At 28.2% G+C, this 15799-nt stretch overlaps 1 long non-coding RNA gene across 1 annotated transcript in view; it reads left to right on the forward strand.

The window, feature by feature from the left end:
* LOC114916074 (uncharacterized) overlaps positions 1–9679 on the forward strand; it is a 63613-nt gene extending 53934 nt beyond the window's left edge. The window contains exons 2-4 of the long non-coding RNA XR_014434895.1: positions 8044–8158; positions 8345–8446; positions 9451–9679. This is a non-coding gene — a long non-coding RNA (uncharacterized LOC114916074). The remainder of the gene's footprint in view (positions 1–8043; positions 8159–8344; positions 8447–9450) is intronic.
* Positions 9680–15799: the final 6120 nt, after the last annotated feature.

Below are 15799 nucleotides of genomic sequence, written 5' to 3' on the forward strand. Positions count from 1 at the left end.
AGTCCCTTTAAAATCTAGAATTCATGTCTCTCTTTACTATTTATTCTTTCTGTCATAAACGAAGGCAATCATGTAGGTGTTTTAGGGTGAATCATGTGAACATGTAATAATCATTAATAAAAAAGGAACCTAATATTTGAGTTATTGTTTGCAATCGTGCTAGTTTCATTATAGGGTACCGATTCAAGGCGTCGTAGGGTTCCTAACACCTTCCTTACACGTAATCAACCCCCGAACCTAATTTTAGTTGTAAAGGCCCTTTTGGTATTTTAAAACTCTTTTCTTCTTTTTCTGATATTTTGAGCAGAAGATCGGTGGAGACTTCATGAACTATTTTCAAAACCATTAGTTAGGGATTAGTCTGGTGTCCAGACATTTCTTAATTGATGACATTTCTGAAAAGAAAGTCTACACCATTTGTGTGCAAAATCAGAATGTTTTGGGTTTCGACAGATGGCAATTCCACTAGGAAATTTGAAATAGGGTCAGGCCCAAATAAATGATGAAGCTAGCAAAACAAGAACAATAGTTCAAATATTTGGTTTCTTTTACTTTGTTTGTTGTGCATGTATTTATTTTGGTGGCTTTATATCTGAATGGTTGAAATAAACAACTATACACAAACCCTTGCACACAACAATTCCCTCTATACTTGAGGGCATGAGTGCGTAAACATAGGGAATGGTTGACGTACAACCGACCCAAGTATAGCCTTATAGATTGCGAGCCTTGTTGGAAATCATACTCAAGGTGATAACCGGTTACTCTAGCCTGAAATACTGTGACAAACCTTAAAAGTTTTCAGGTGACAGTGACAAAGGTACTGGGTCCCTATAATGGGGGGCACCTTGGGAGCCTTTAAAGACTAGTGGGGACAATTAGAACCTTCCTATACAAAGCACGTTCTTTGACAAGGACCATAGACCATGGATTTGTGTCATTCGTGGATTACTTTGTTTGAGCATATGTTTGTTGCATTTGTTGTTTCATTTCTCTTAAATGGATAAGGGTTATGAGGAAGTGAAAATTAATACCCTTTCGAATGTCCTATTTAAGCATCATATAGGTTAGCTTATTTTTAAAATGGTAAAAAAATGAATCATAGCCTTTAGTCAAACAAAACATGATAATACTCAGGCAGAAATTCACATGTAATGTATTTCTTTAGGATAGTAATTAATAAAAATTCATTTAGAATATGGAAGGCATAAACAGTAGCATGCATGGACCATTGAGGAAGGTGAACATTCTGAATTATGTAATGCGAAGAGTAAATAGCTTATGTGCTCTAATGCCAAGAGAAGTCAAGGCTGACTTCAAAAAGTGTTATGGAAGAATCCTCAACTTATTAAGGATATCCATTGATCCCGCCTTCATGAGAGCTTTAGTGAACTTCTAGAAACTCGAGTTTTGTTGTTTTCAATTCCCACACTTTGACATAGTACCCACTGTAGAGGAGTACGACCTAATGGTTAGGTGGCCTATGTTTGAAGGGGTCTACGCTATGATGGAGGGACGTATCTCCAAGGATAAGGTAATTGAGTTAATTAGGCTACCCCCTAATTTATCCACACTTGAGGGAAATAGGACAATCAAAGGTTGGAAGCTCTCTATTCTGGAAGGACACCTATCTCTTCTAGCTGATCAAAAGGATTTGATGATTTTCAACAAGACCCTAGCTTTAATCTTGTTTGGGAAAATCCTTTTCCCTTTTCACGAGAAGGTAATAGATCACGTCGCAATCGATGCCTTCTTTGCTTGGGATGTGCACCTAAAGAGCCTTGTGCTTGCAGTTTTTGTCGACACCTTGATCACTGTCGACTTTTTTAATTAGAAATCAGGGAAATAGATGAGATGCTACAACCCACTCCTTTATGTGTGGGCGTACACACACCTCTTTGCCAAAGATCATATGGGGAAGCTACTTGACCCATTAAGAAGATTTCCTATAATTCCCACACCAAGGAAGTATGTTATGGCTTGGAAATCCGAAATGGAGAACTGTACCGAAAACAGCTTCACGTGGATGTGTCCATGGTTTCGACCAAGTCAAGTGTTGATTCGATGTGGAAAGTTCCCTAATCTGCCATTGATGGGACTAAGAGGATGCATAGCCTATTCCTCGAGGCTGGTATTAAGGCAGCTTGGGAGAACACAAACTTTGCCGAACCTAGAAGAACTTAGAGGGATTTGTTTCTTCTACGCCTCTGGGCAACAGTCGCTGATTGATGCCATCAAGGAAGCTTAGAACAAGCCACTCTTTAGAGACAATGACCTTGATAGACCTCAAATAGATTCTTCAAATGATTATCAGCAATGGAGAAGCAAAAGAGGGATCACAGGTATAATTAAGTCAGTGGACCAAAGCGAGCAGCAATGAGTCGATTCCTTCACTAAGAGAATGGAAATTTTGGAAGCCCAAATAAAAGCCTTGGAAGAAAAGGACGAGGAATCCAAACTTTACGTCCACATTCTACAAAGGAAGTGAAATAAAAAGGAAATGAAGATCGAGCGATTAAAAGATAAATTTGCCAAAAAAAGTACACAACTGACGAAAACACCAAAAGTTGATTTAGATAAGCAACTCGTGGAAGCATTATCAAAGGTAGCACAACTTGAAATCGAACTCTGGGGGCAGACACAAGAAAAAGAACAAGCACAGGAGAACCTATCCAAGGCCAGATCTGAGGTATAGGTTTGGTGGGAGATCATTTCATTTTTCTAAACACTTGAGTAAGCTTCAAATGCTTGATAGTTCTTTTGGAAAAACAAGAGTTGAATACCTGAAATATTTTTATCATGGATTAGAGTTTTTGAGTCATCATCAACCCACATTGAAGACTGAGAATCTCTTACTAAGCTTGCATATCACCTTAATGTAGTTTTTTTATTATCAAGTGATATCCTTATGAAATCTTTGTGATTAGGTTTCTCAAGGGAAAAAAAAATTGTAGTAAGTTTCTACATAGGGTGCTACTTGTGGTTCAAAGAGTGGTTTCTTTAATTCTTTTTTGAAGTATATTGCATGTGTCTGTAATTGAAAACCTTATAAAGATTAACGATTAGTGGAATATCTATCAAGTTGATTGAGGAACATGTAAGAAAAATGATAGTGGTTGAGTTAGTATAAATTTTTGTACAAATTTTACTTATCCTATCTTGAATATTGTTAATAGAAATTCTTATTAATTTATCACACTACAAAAAATATGTAATTTAGCGACCACCAAAATCGGTCGCTAAATTGCAAAAATCGGTCGCTATTTACCTTAGCGACCGAATTTAATCAGTCACTAAGCTATTTAGTGACTGAAAAATTTTCGGTTGCTAATTCGGTCGCTAAATAATGGTTGAAATGATTTTGGTCGCTGAAGTGCATGAGACCAAATTAGTGACCGAATAAATCGGTCGCTAAATATTTATTTTTTATTTTATTAAATTTTATAGACGTCGCAAATTTGGTCGCTATGAACCACTCATATTTGGCCTCTTAAGGATTTTATTTCACAATACTTAAGTTTTTAGCAAGTTTTGTCCTTAATTACACAATTTTTGGAAACTTCCTAGAAGGTCACCCATCCCTACATTACTCCAAGTCAAGCACGCTTAACTGTGAAGTTCTTATGAGATAAGCTACCGAAAAGCAAATGCATGTTGTTAGTATAAGTAGTACAAATTAATTCATTTAAGTTATCCCCAACTATCCAATCTCATGCTTATATTATTTTTGGATCCTTATCATTTTGGTATATCCGGACCGTTATAAATACATAATAATATATATAATAATTATATTACTAATAATAATTATTATATTATATTTAATTAATCTTTATTTATATATATACTTACTTTTATAACTAACAATCTACTTATTTCTATTTAAAATTAATTTTATGATACAATTTAAATTATTTATTATAAATTTAAAAGTTTAAGTAATAATTTATATATTTTAAAATAAAAAGGTTTATAATAACACTGGTATAACTTTTATACTAAGTATTACACCGCTCAATAAATTTATATTAAATGTGAATTTTGTAAATCCAACTAATAGATTGAAAGTTCATATCACTTTATATGTTTATATCAATTTTTGTTAAAATTAAACAACAACTTAAAAGTAATCAAAGTGCTCATATTTTATTTGAAATGAATATATTACGTCAATTTTGTTTTACAAGAATGAAGTATCAAATCGTCTTGAATTCATATAAGATTCTGTATATATGATTTAAGAGTAAAAAACTTTCAATCTAACGGTTGAATTTATAAAATTCACATTTAATATAAAGTTATTAAGCGATGTAATACTTAGTAAAAGTTACACCGATGTTATTATAACCCTTCTCTTTTAAAATATTATTTTTATAAATTAAATTTTAACATTTTAAATAAATTATTAATTAACTTAATATATTTATTCATCTTAAATCTAAGATATAAAATTCAAAAAATGTATTTATCCTTGTTTTATTTTCTAATTATCAACCATTAATAAAATACTAATTTAAAATTTAAATATAAAAATTCATTTAAAAATAAAGTTATCATAAGTTAGAAATATATATTATAAATATGGATCAAAATAAATAAGAAATTTTAAAATTCATATACTCTAATTAAAAAAATTGCCTAAAAATCCAATCGTAAAAAAAACCTCTAAATATTTTTGCACATAAATAACTATTGGTATTAATTATGTAGGAGTGCATATAAATATTTTTTTAATATAAATTAATGTCTTGCTCTTACAAAAAAAAGAAAATGAGATTGATACTCAACAAAAATATTATCATCACTTTTAAGCAATTTATAATTTTTTTTAAGTTTTACTTAGTGACCGAATAGAATTTCGTCGCTAACTTTAACTAATATTTAGGTACCGAATAGAATTTCGTTGTTAATTTTAACTAATATTTAGCAACCGAATAGAATTACATCGCTAATTGTAACTAATATTTAGCGATTGAATTTAATTCTGTCGCTAAAAAAATCAAAATTTCTGATTTAGAGACCGAATTCAATTTCATCACTAATTTTAACTAATATTTAGCGACCGAATTTAATTCTGTCGCTAAAAAAATCAAAATTTCTGATTTAGCGACCGAATTCAATTCCGTCGCTAAAAAATCAAAATTTCTAATTTAGCGACCGAATTCAATTCGATCGCTAATTTTAACTAATACTTAGCGACCGAATTCAATTCCATCGCTAATTTTAACTATTATTTAGCGACCGAATTAAATTCCGTCGAAAAAAATCAAAATTTATAATTTAGCGACCGAATTCAATTTCGTTGCTAAATTTAACTACTATTTAGCGACCGAATTCAATTTTGTCGCTAATTTTAACTATTATTTAGCGATCGAATTAAATTCCGTCGCTAAAAAATCAAAATTTATAATTTAGCAACCGAAATAGCGACCGAATTTAATTCCGTCGCTAAATTTAACTACTATTTAGCGACTGAATTCAATTTCGTCACAAATTTTAACTACTATTTAGCGACCGAATTAAATTCCGTCGCTAAAAAATCAAAAATTATAATTTAGCAACCGAAATAGCGACCGAATTTAATTCCGTCGCTAAATTTAACTACTATTTAGCGACGAATTCAATTTCGTCACAAATTTTAACTACTATTTAGCGACCGAATTAAATTCCGTCGCTAAAAAAAATCAAAATTTATAATTTAGCGACTGAAATAGAGACCGAATTTAATTCCGTGGCTAAAAAAAATCAAAATTTATAATTTAGCTACCGAAATAGCGACCGAATTTAATTCCGTCGCTAAAAAATAAAAATAAAAAATTATTTAGTGACCGAAATAGCGACCGATTTTCTAGCGACGACTTATTTTGGTCGCTAAATCGCCCGCTATTTTGATTTTTCATAATCGGTCGCTAAATCAGTCGCTAAATAGCGACTGATAAATTTCGGTCGCTAATTTCGGTCGCTATTTTGTAATTTTCTAGTAGTGTCATATACCTATTTGACTGAATTGGATGCATATCATATAAGGTATTGCATAAGCATTTTGCATAATCCAAGTTCGACATCATCCCTTTAATAGCTAATAGCAATTGAATCAATTGGAAATCTTATAAAAGTTTTTAACCAAGAAAACTTTTGAGTAAATGTTTTAATCATCTAATTCACCCCCTTCTTGAATTCAACCATGTTTTCTAACACTATTTTGCATGAAAGTGTATCAACATTAGATCATATACAATGAACACACGATTTATTACAATCTTTCTTTCTTTTTCTAATTCACTATTGTAATAATTGTAATGTGATTATATATATAGGAAGGGGTCCACTTACTCTAAGAGTAAGTCTTATTAAACTTAAGAGTAAATTTTATTAAACTTATTTTACTCAATAACTCATATTTTATATCAAATTTTAACAATCTAACCATTAAATGAAAAAAATTTAATGCATAAATCATGTATGCATATATCTATCAATTTGAATTAATGAAACAAGGTATGAAATAGTTTTCTATTAACCTTCCAAACTTAATCAATACATTAAGAATATTTAATTCATGGTTGGATCGTTTTAATTTGATGTAAAACATGAGTTATTGAATGGACTAAGTAGAATCCTTCTTTCTCTATGTATATATACATTTTCTTCTTTCTAAATAATAATTTTTTTTATTTAACCAAATCATGTTTTTCCCATATAATTGAACTATTTAAATTAATCTACATATTACTAATAGTTTAATTCTTTTCAAAATTTACTAGATAATTTTAGCCATTGTTTAATTCCCTGCATTGCACAGGTAATTCATGCCCGTTGTTGCACAAGTATCATTTTCTTTTATTTATTAATGTCAATTGTTTATGTATGATATTATCACTTTAGAATCCAAAAAGATACCTATATTTTAATAAGAGCTTAATTGCTATGAACTAACAATGTTAAGATGTTATACATTCTTAACTAATTAGAAATCATAGTATGTATGACAAATTTTAAGTAGTTTCTTTGCATGATAGTCTTTTTTACACAGAACAAAAAAGATGATAAATAAATGAGAGAGGTAGGAGTTTTACAAAATTATCTTTTTATTAATATTTGTTTAGGGAATGATACATCACAACAACTATATATATTTAAAAAACATTATTAGGGTATAAATTGAAAATATTATAATTAATATTACATTAAAAAGTAATTTGACACTTATTTTGGGATAGATATTTTCTTTCATATCGAAAATATTGTAATTAATATTATATTTTCTTTTTATAATTAAATTGATGAAAATTTATTTAAAATTGAGCATTCTACATATTATGTTATATACCAAATATCTTAATTGGGTTTGTTACTTGCAACGTTGACGTTGGAGCAAAATTTTGGGCATTTTTCAATATCAATCCTTAATAATAAATATTATAAAAGTATGTTAAAGTCAAATGAATTACACTAATTAGGCCGGTGTTAAGCCATTAATGGCTACCACATTTGTCGGTAAAAGTCAATAACTACCGTTTACATAATGCCAAGAAGGTTGCGTTATTTACATGCAATGTTTTTTTTTTCTTAAATATTATTATATATGTGATTCTAATTATAATTAAATAACAAATTAAATTTTTCTTTATTTTTAATTATTAGTAATAATCATTAGTTTTTAAAGTTATTTATGATTAAATTTTTTTTTAACAGCTTAAATCGATTGTTAATTCTATTTCTTATACATTTATTTATAACTATTATTAAATATAACTAACACTTAAAGTAAATGATACATTTGGAATGGTAAAATTCTTTAAAAGTATAACTATATTAATTTTTTTTATCTTGATGATTTATCTTATATTATTTATAATTAAGATCAGAGATAATGTGTATTAATATATACTTATGAATTTTTTTAATACATTCTTTGATGGCACATCCTTGTAAACCGATCTAATTGATTGACCCATTTCATTCATTATGGCACATGTATAAATATTTTGTGGCCCATAAAACAAAATCATGATGAATTTGGTTGGAGGAAGAAAGAATAAGAAGCAAGCAAAAAACGAAAAAGAAAATGGTATCAATGTCATGGAAAGAGAAGAAAGAACTTGCTGAGAAGAAAGAAGAGGTTTTAAGAAAGGATATAGATGACCTTAAGACATGGGTATGTATATCCTCTTTTAGTTCTTTCAGTACTTTCAAATTTGTTGTTAGTTTTAGTTATATTGATACTTCTGAATGCCTTTGATTATGAAAATAGTTGTGCCAGCACTGTTATTATATATTTTTTTCAACAATTTTAATTTCTTTGTTTCTTTCTACTCAACATGTTGATTTTTTTTTTTCATAGATCGATGTGATCGAGACCATGAACGACCAACAATTAAAGGAATATCTCGAAAATCATGCTGGAGAATTAAAATCGAGAAAGGGCCAAAAGATCAAGAATAAGGTAAGATACTTTGATATTATTTTAAAGATGAAAAGCAAAACAATTCTATGAAGTTTTGTAAAAGAATTGTACTACAGTTAACTTTTAATTTTATTTACCTCCGATTTAAAATTTTTACCTTGGATCAATTTCAAAAGAATTTGATTCATTAAAATTTGTCTAGAAGTTGAGTATGAGATAAGATACACAAAATCTTAAATTCAAATCTTGATCTCCACATTTTGTTGATCATTTTATCCTTTTATTTTAAAAAATTAGGAAAAATAATATTTTTTTTATCAAATTTAAAAAACTTAAAATTAATGGACTAATCATAATATCAATTAGATCAACATATTTTTATTATTTAATTTTTATTTTTATTTTATTTTTAATAAAGACACAAAGTGTCTCAATACTTATCATAATTATAATTTTTATAGATAAAAAATAATTTTTCAAAAGAATTTAACTGAAATTATTGAAAATATAATTTTTTTTATCGATAAAAATTACAATGATGGCAACTTATGATTATCCATGATAAATTTATTAATTTTTATAATAATTATGTTAAAAATCAATACAGAGGTAATTTTTTAACAGTTAATTATGTAAAAATTTTAGACTGATGATGATAATTACCCTCATTTCAAAATAAATTAATAAATATTCAAACGGTTAATGATTTCCATTATTTGTTTTACTTGTGGGGGCACTTGTTTCCAATTTTGTTGGACCATTCATAGTTGGCAAAGGCAAAATAAATTTGAACAAGAGTGCTGCGTTGCATTAGGTTGGCAACTATAGTTTGAAAATAATAAATAAAAGTAACTAATTTTCTTTTAAAATGATCTAAACAGTTGAAACCCCTTCAATTCTTAAGGTTAAATAATTTTACAAGTAAAAAGTATTTTACAGACTCCACAGAAGGTGTAGATGTTTGAACTGTGCAAGGTGAATGCTGAATACTATTATAAGTATAGTTCAAATTTTAAAGATTTTGTTTTGGTATTACATTATAGGTTCAAAGCACAAGCAAGTTGAAGTCTTCAAGCTCCTCCAATGTGATAATGGCTTCGGTTTGGAAGTTCCATAAGAAATAGTACTAAAATCACTTCGGATTGATTTCTTAGAGATATGAGCATGCATCTTGACAATAAAGTTTGGACTGTATTATTCATGTCTATTTTTTTTCTTCTAAGACTCGTTTAGTTATGTATATTTAATTATCTATTTGAACATTTGATATTATTTTAGTCATTTTTCGATTTTATTTTCCTTTTTTATGAATTTGGTTTCCACTAATTTAACCGTGAAATTTTGGTTTATCAATTTGGGTAGGAAAGTATTGATGTGGATGTATAGTATAATATCATTTTTGAAAATATTATATATATCAAGTTAATAGATGGATAGGATGGATTCGACTATTAAAATAGTGGAAGATGATCAGATTTAGGAAAAAATTAGGGTACCAAATTTTAAAAATAAATAATCAATTATATTTTTGATTCTTCTATTTTTTTAATATATAATTTTGATCTTTTTATTTTAAAATAGTGACATTTAATTTTTCTATTTTAAAAATACAAAATTTTTAGTTTTATTATCATTTTGATGTTCATTGAGCATTAAATTTTAATTATTTATTAACTTATCATCATTAAATTAACGTAATATTTAATAATGTGATACATAAGAATATATATATATATATATATATATATATATATATATATATATATATATATATATAAAAGATCTTTCTTTGTATTTATTTTAAAGTGTTATTGACATTAATTTCATCACTAAAACTTATTTGAATGATTTTTTTTAATTTTTTTATCTCCAAATTGTTAAAGTTAAATGATCAACTAATTTTAATTTGACTGAAGTATAAAAAACATCGTATTTTTTAAAATAAAAGACTAAATATTTCTGTTTTAAAATAAAAAAATTATTAATTGATAAAAATAGAAGACAGAAAAGTGTAATTTAGTCCAAATGAAAATAATAGAGGAACATAAATATAATTAAATTTTTTTATTTTTATCTTTTTTGAAAACAAAAGTTCAAAATTTTAAACTTGAATAGCTACTTCGATCAGTTTTTTATTCATGACTCGACTGTTACAAATTTAATTCGTGATTAGTTTGACTTACACACAAACGCATGAAGCTGATTTTGTAAATACACTATTAACTAATTTTTTTTATAAGATATTAACTAAATTGAAAATATCATAATTTGTATTAGATGATGAATTTAATCCTTCGTTAAATGTAATTTTTTTTAAAATCCTTTCATAGTTTATCTTTTTTGGACAATAGGACTCGTACATTTTCTTAATATAAATTTTGTAGATACTCATATCTATTTAAACAAATGTTTATTTTTTTCATACATATATAGGACTAAGGATTGAACTCCGAAGTCCCAACTAATGTTTAAAGGAAAAGATTATTTACCAACCATACTACATCTTATAAATAATATATAAAATAAATAGTATACTATATTTTAATCATACTCACACTTCCCTTCTTCAAATACTAAAATTTATAATCAACTATAGATCTTCAAGACCTTGTAATCAATTTAGATTTATTAGAATAATATATATATATATATATATATATGTGTGTGTGTGTGTGTGTGTGTGTGTAAAAGATGAATTTGAGTTAGGGTTTCTGTAAGTAGACTGAGATAAAAATGGATCTAAGTTGGGGGAAGATTGGAAGAACCCTCTCAACATAAAAACTGCGATCTCTCTCCCTCTCTTGAATTTGTTATTGTTATCATTCCCCTTTTATGACTCAACAATTATTTTATTTCTTTTTTTTACTATGAATTTAATTTTTTTAATTTTTATATTATGAAATTAGGATTTTTATATTTAAAAAAAAAATAACATAAGACGTTGCAGTATCTTAAAATTCAATACTAAAAATATTTCTTCACGAGTGAATAATTGAAAGCAATTAAAAATTAAAAAAAATTATTTTGTACCTGTAACAAATTTCAGATATTTTTATTTCTCCCAATTGATGTTTGTAAATTTCTACTTTAGTACCGATATAAAATGAAGAGACATATTTAGTTATAAGAGAGTAGGGTAGTTGTCCCACTATTTATTTTAATCATTTATAAAATTATAAATAAAATATTTTAAATCACAAATTATAAAAAATTTGAAATGTTTAAAATAATTTTTAGCAGGTGTGAGACTACATAACTTTCTTCGTAAAGAATGTTATTATGATGAATTTCCAATTGAAGTGATGGACGAACATTCATCTTCAACATTACTGATTAATAAAAATCATATTTTTGAGCCTATTATTAAAATACAGGAGCAAGAGTGAAAAGATACTAATGTTTGGAGGACTAGTATAACTATGAATACGTAGGTAAAACTGAATTCTATTTAGAACGACATAATATTATGAAAAATTATTATTATTATTTATTCAGACATTATTATTTTTTTATTATTTTTATATTTGACTCTTTTTAAATTTGAATGTATGTGAAAAAAAATCTTGAATTCTTATGCTATGTCAAAAATTTATGAAATTCAGTAAAGTTCACAAAGTCCCGCAAAATTCATTAAAATCCTAACTTAAAAGTCTTGCATAATTCATTAAAATCTTGATTGAAAGTATTGTAGAATCCTACAAAATCTTAAAAGTCACGAAAATCTTACAAAATCTTTTAAAATCCACGTAACTTTTTTCGACTAAAATAATTTTTTAAAATCGTAATCCAATACATCCCATTACAACATTCAAAAATGGTTGCCCCTGCCTCAAACTCGATGATCGCGAAAAGATGTTCCCTTTACTACTTTGAGTCTTCATCATTTGATGGAAGACGTTGCTGTAAGAAGGAAGAAGCCTAAGAACGTGGTCCAGATTTTCACCTACAAGGGTTTATTATATTACTATTTTTTTTCTCTCCACTTTCTAGGTTCACTTATTAACTCTTTGTTTTTTGCTAGTCAAAGAAATCGCTCTTGATGACTTGATGCGTGACGAAGAAACACCAAACTCTCATTCTCCTTTGTCTTCCCCAACAAATAATGGTTTCAAAGTTAATGTAATTCTTCTCTCTACTCAGCGTGTAATTGTAGCTTCCTCGTGATTGTGGAAAATTGCTGGCAAATTAAATGTGACTTTTGCGGCTACAATTGTAGTGACAAATTGGAATGTAGTGGTGGAGACCATGAAAACCTTGATATTATGACTGCAATTGTGGTTGTGGACTGCTTTTTAAAACCTTGAATTAGGGTTTGGCGTTGAATCCAAAGCAAATTGAACTTTCAATGAGGAAAACTCATAATTAGGGGCTGCATCTGTTTCCTGTAGAAGGTCAACATCTTCCTTTTCAAGTTCAAGTACATTTTTTTTTATAATTTGTCTCAAGAAAAATGGTGGATCTTCTAGTAGTAATGGTGTTAGAATTAGTCCTGTTTTGAATCTACCACAAGCTTATATTCTCAAAGGCATTGCTAAATTTTTTGGATTTGGTTCTCTGTTTTGTAATGGAAAGAGTATACGAAAAAAGAAGCAGGGGATTTAATTTTTTTGTTTACCTTTTAATTTGTCATTCATGATCAAATCCTTGATGGAGTTATACTGTTGTGTGAAAATATTTGATTGATTCATTTATCAAGTAATACAAGGGGACTCTAGATCAACTGTTCTATAAGCATAACTTTTAGTTGAGTAATCATTCTTGAAGGTTAAATGGGCTATATGTTTTCAACTTATCCATGAAATGCCGAGACTGATTAATTTCAACAGACTAAAACAATAAGAACATTTCCAACTTTTCTTGCATTATTATTCATGTGAAAATTTTGCATTTATTCTAACGTGTGCTTTTGTGATCAATAGATTTTCAAATGAAAAATTAGAAGTAAGACACTCTGAGTCTATGGTTCCTACAGAAATGAAATCCATCACACCTTCTCATCCTCTTGAGGTACATGATCAATTAATAATTATTATGTGAGCATATTTAATATATTTTATAAAACATACATTTTCAAATAGCTTGTGGACATTTTAAAAATCTTTTCTGGTGTTTTATGCACGTGTATATGTTGCATCCCTTGGAAATTCATGTTTACATAACATCAACTTTCCTATAAGCATTACATAATGTATTTGTTGATAATTTTTGTGAGTAGATAATTTATCTTCAAACTTCACATAATAATAACTGTATGTATTAAAGTCTTGTCAAGATTGGATTCACTTGGTCAAGTCATGTCTGAAACATGTATATATGAAAAATCTAAAAGATGGGTTGGCTTTTGGCAGGATTAACAATCATGTCTCCATGATAATCATATTTTGCATTGCTTTGGTCTTCTAGGCACGTGAACTCTTATGTCTTCCCATGTATTCTTATTAATTTTTGGAAAGATTTATTTAGATTTGTGTAATCATGTGGCTGGTCACCTTCACCATGTTGACCCTTCACTCTTGCTATTGTTATTTGTTAATTAGATCACTTATTCATGTTTTTAGCCCTCTTAAATATAAAATTTGTATAAAAAAATGGTTTATGCTTGGGACAATGGTGGTGTTGCTGATTGCCAGTATTGGCACAAGAATCTTGGGATCAAGGTAATATAATTCTTTTTCATATCACCTTTGTGTTTGATGAATTGCGTCGATTGTATTAGATCAACTTAGTTTAATTAACATGTCTCTTGAATCTGATTTTGTATGCAATTACTACAAGGTTAATATTGGTTGGAGTCACATAGTATATATCCTTCACTTCTTTGACTTCTGCTTCATTTGTTCCTTGAGTGACCAAAAGTAAGTAGACAGGGTATGTTGCTTGATACTTCAAGAAGTTGAAATCCTGCAAGTGATTTCATGTTTAATGTTACTTTTATTTTCCCTTTCATAGGTGGTCTTTACTTTTAAAGGTTAGGCCTCACAAAACTGTGTTTCAGCAATAATTTTAAGATAGGGTGCTATTTTTTGGAAGTCAATTGTTATATTTGTTTCCATTCAAAGAAAAGGAATTACTTGTAATAGACATGAAAGTAGTTAATTACTATGTTAAGTGATGCTAACTGATATCATTTTATTGTTGTAAGTTTTGCATTTTGGTTATCATAATTCTTTCCTTTTGAGATAACTGTCTCTTGTTTCATACTCGAAACAAGTTGAACTGAAAAAAGTATAGGAATTAGGAATATTGAGTTTTTTTTTTCTTCGACCATGACTATAATTTTACCTCAGTTATTTTCGTTAACAAATAATGCAAATCTTTATTATGCGAATTAACGAAATGAAATTTCAATTCTGATTAAAGTGAAAGAACTGAGAAAATCAATACTAAGAAATACTAGCCAATGAAAGAATAATTAATACCCTTATCTAACATTACTTTCTTTTTGCCCGCCACCTAAGACCAATCTAATGATAAAATGTAATGTGTTAGCATTTAGCATACATTCTTTAAAGCTGCACTTTACTTAAAAATGGTTTTCTAGACTTCATAAAACCACTCTATCATGAATATCCAATGAACAATACCATAAATATATATTTAGAATTTGCTTAGCATATTCTGCTGTGTAACTATTTAGCAAACTAACCATGTTAGTTTCCGGTTCTTATTTTATATTATTTAGACTTCTGTTGCTCTTGCCAAGAGCCTCTCCAACATGTCTAGAACTTCGTACTATCATTCGGTAATAAAATTCTTTCTCAAAGCTCTTAAGTTTCATGGTTTGTTTTGCTTTTGGATTTTATTGTGTTTATTTTTTTTATTTTTTTTATTTTGCGACTATTTGTGTTCCTTTTATGCAAACCTAATTTTTCTTCACCTTTAGGTAGGATTCATCATAGAGCACATTTCAAGATGAGAAGCAAGTGGTAAAAGTTTTAAAAATTTTATTGTTCGATGTTTCATGGGAGGATCATGAGTATGTCAGATCTGCTTTAGCATATGTTCAAAATTTAGATAAAATTTTCTCTAGCATCACATCTAAGGAAGCAGTCAGAGAGTCATAAACACTATTGTTTTTGTTAGGATATAGTAATTAAGCTACAGTTTGTGTAGCTCTATTGTAGATTATATATTGGAAAGGTATCTATTATATGAAATTTTGAGAAAAGATGAAATAATACATAGAGTAAATAATATCCATCTTTCCTTTTGATGGTTGGAATCAGATAGGTATAACTATGTATCAAATTCAAAAAGAATTATGAAAGAAAAGTTTAAGAAGAAAATTGCCACATGCCATTCACTCGATCTGTTGATTCTTAATCAGCTATGACCAGAAACACAATAATAGAGACCAGATTCATATCTTTCCTTTTTGCCTTATTTCATTTC

This window comes from Cajanus cajan, chromosome 1, assembly GCF_000230855.2.
Source record: "Cajanus cajan strain Asha chromosome 1, NIPB_CcT2T_4, whole genome shotgun sequence".
Classification (NCBI taxonomy): Eukaryota; Viridiplantae; Streptophyta; class Magnoliopsida; order Fabales; family Fabaceae; genus Cajanus; species Cajanus cajan.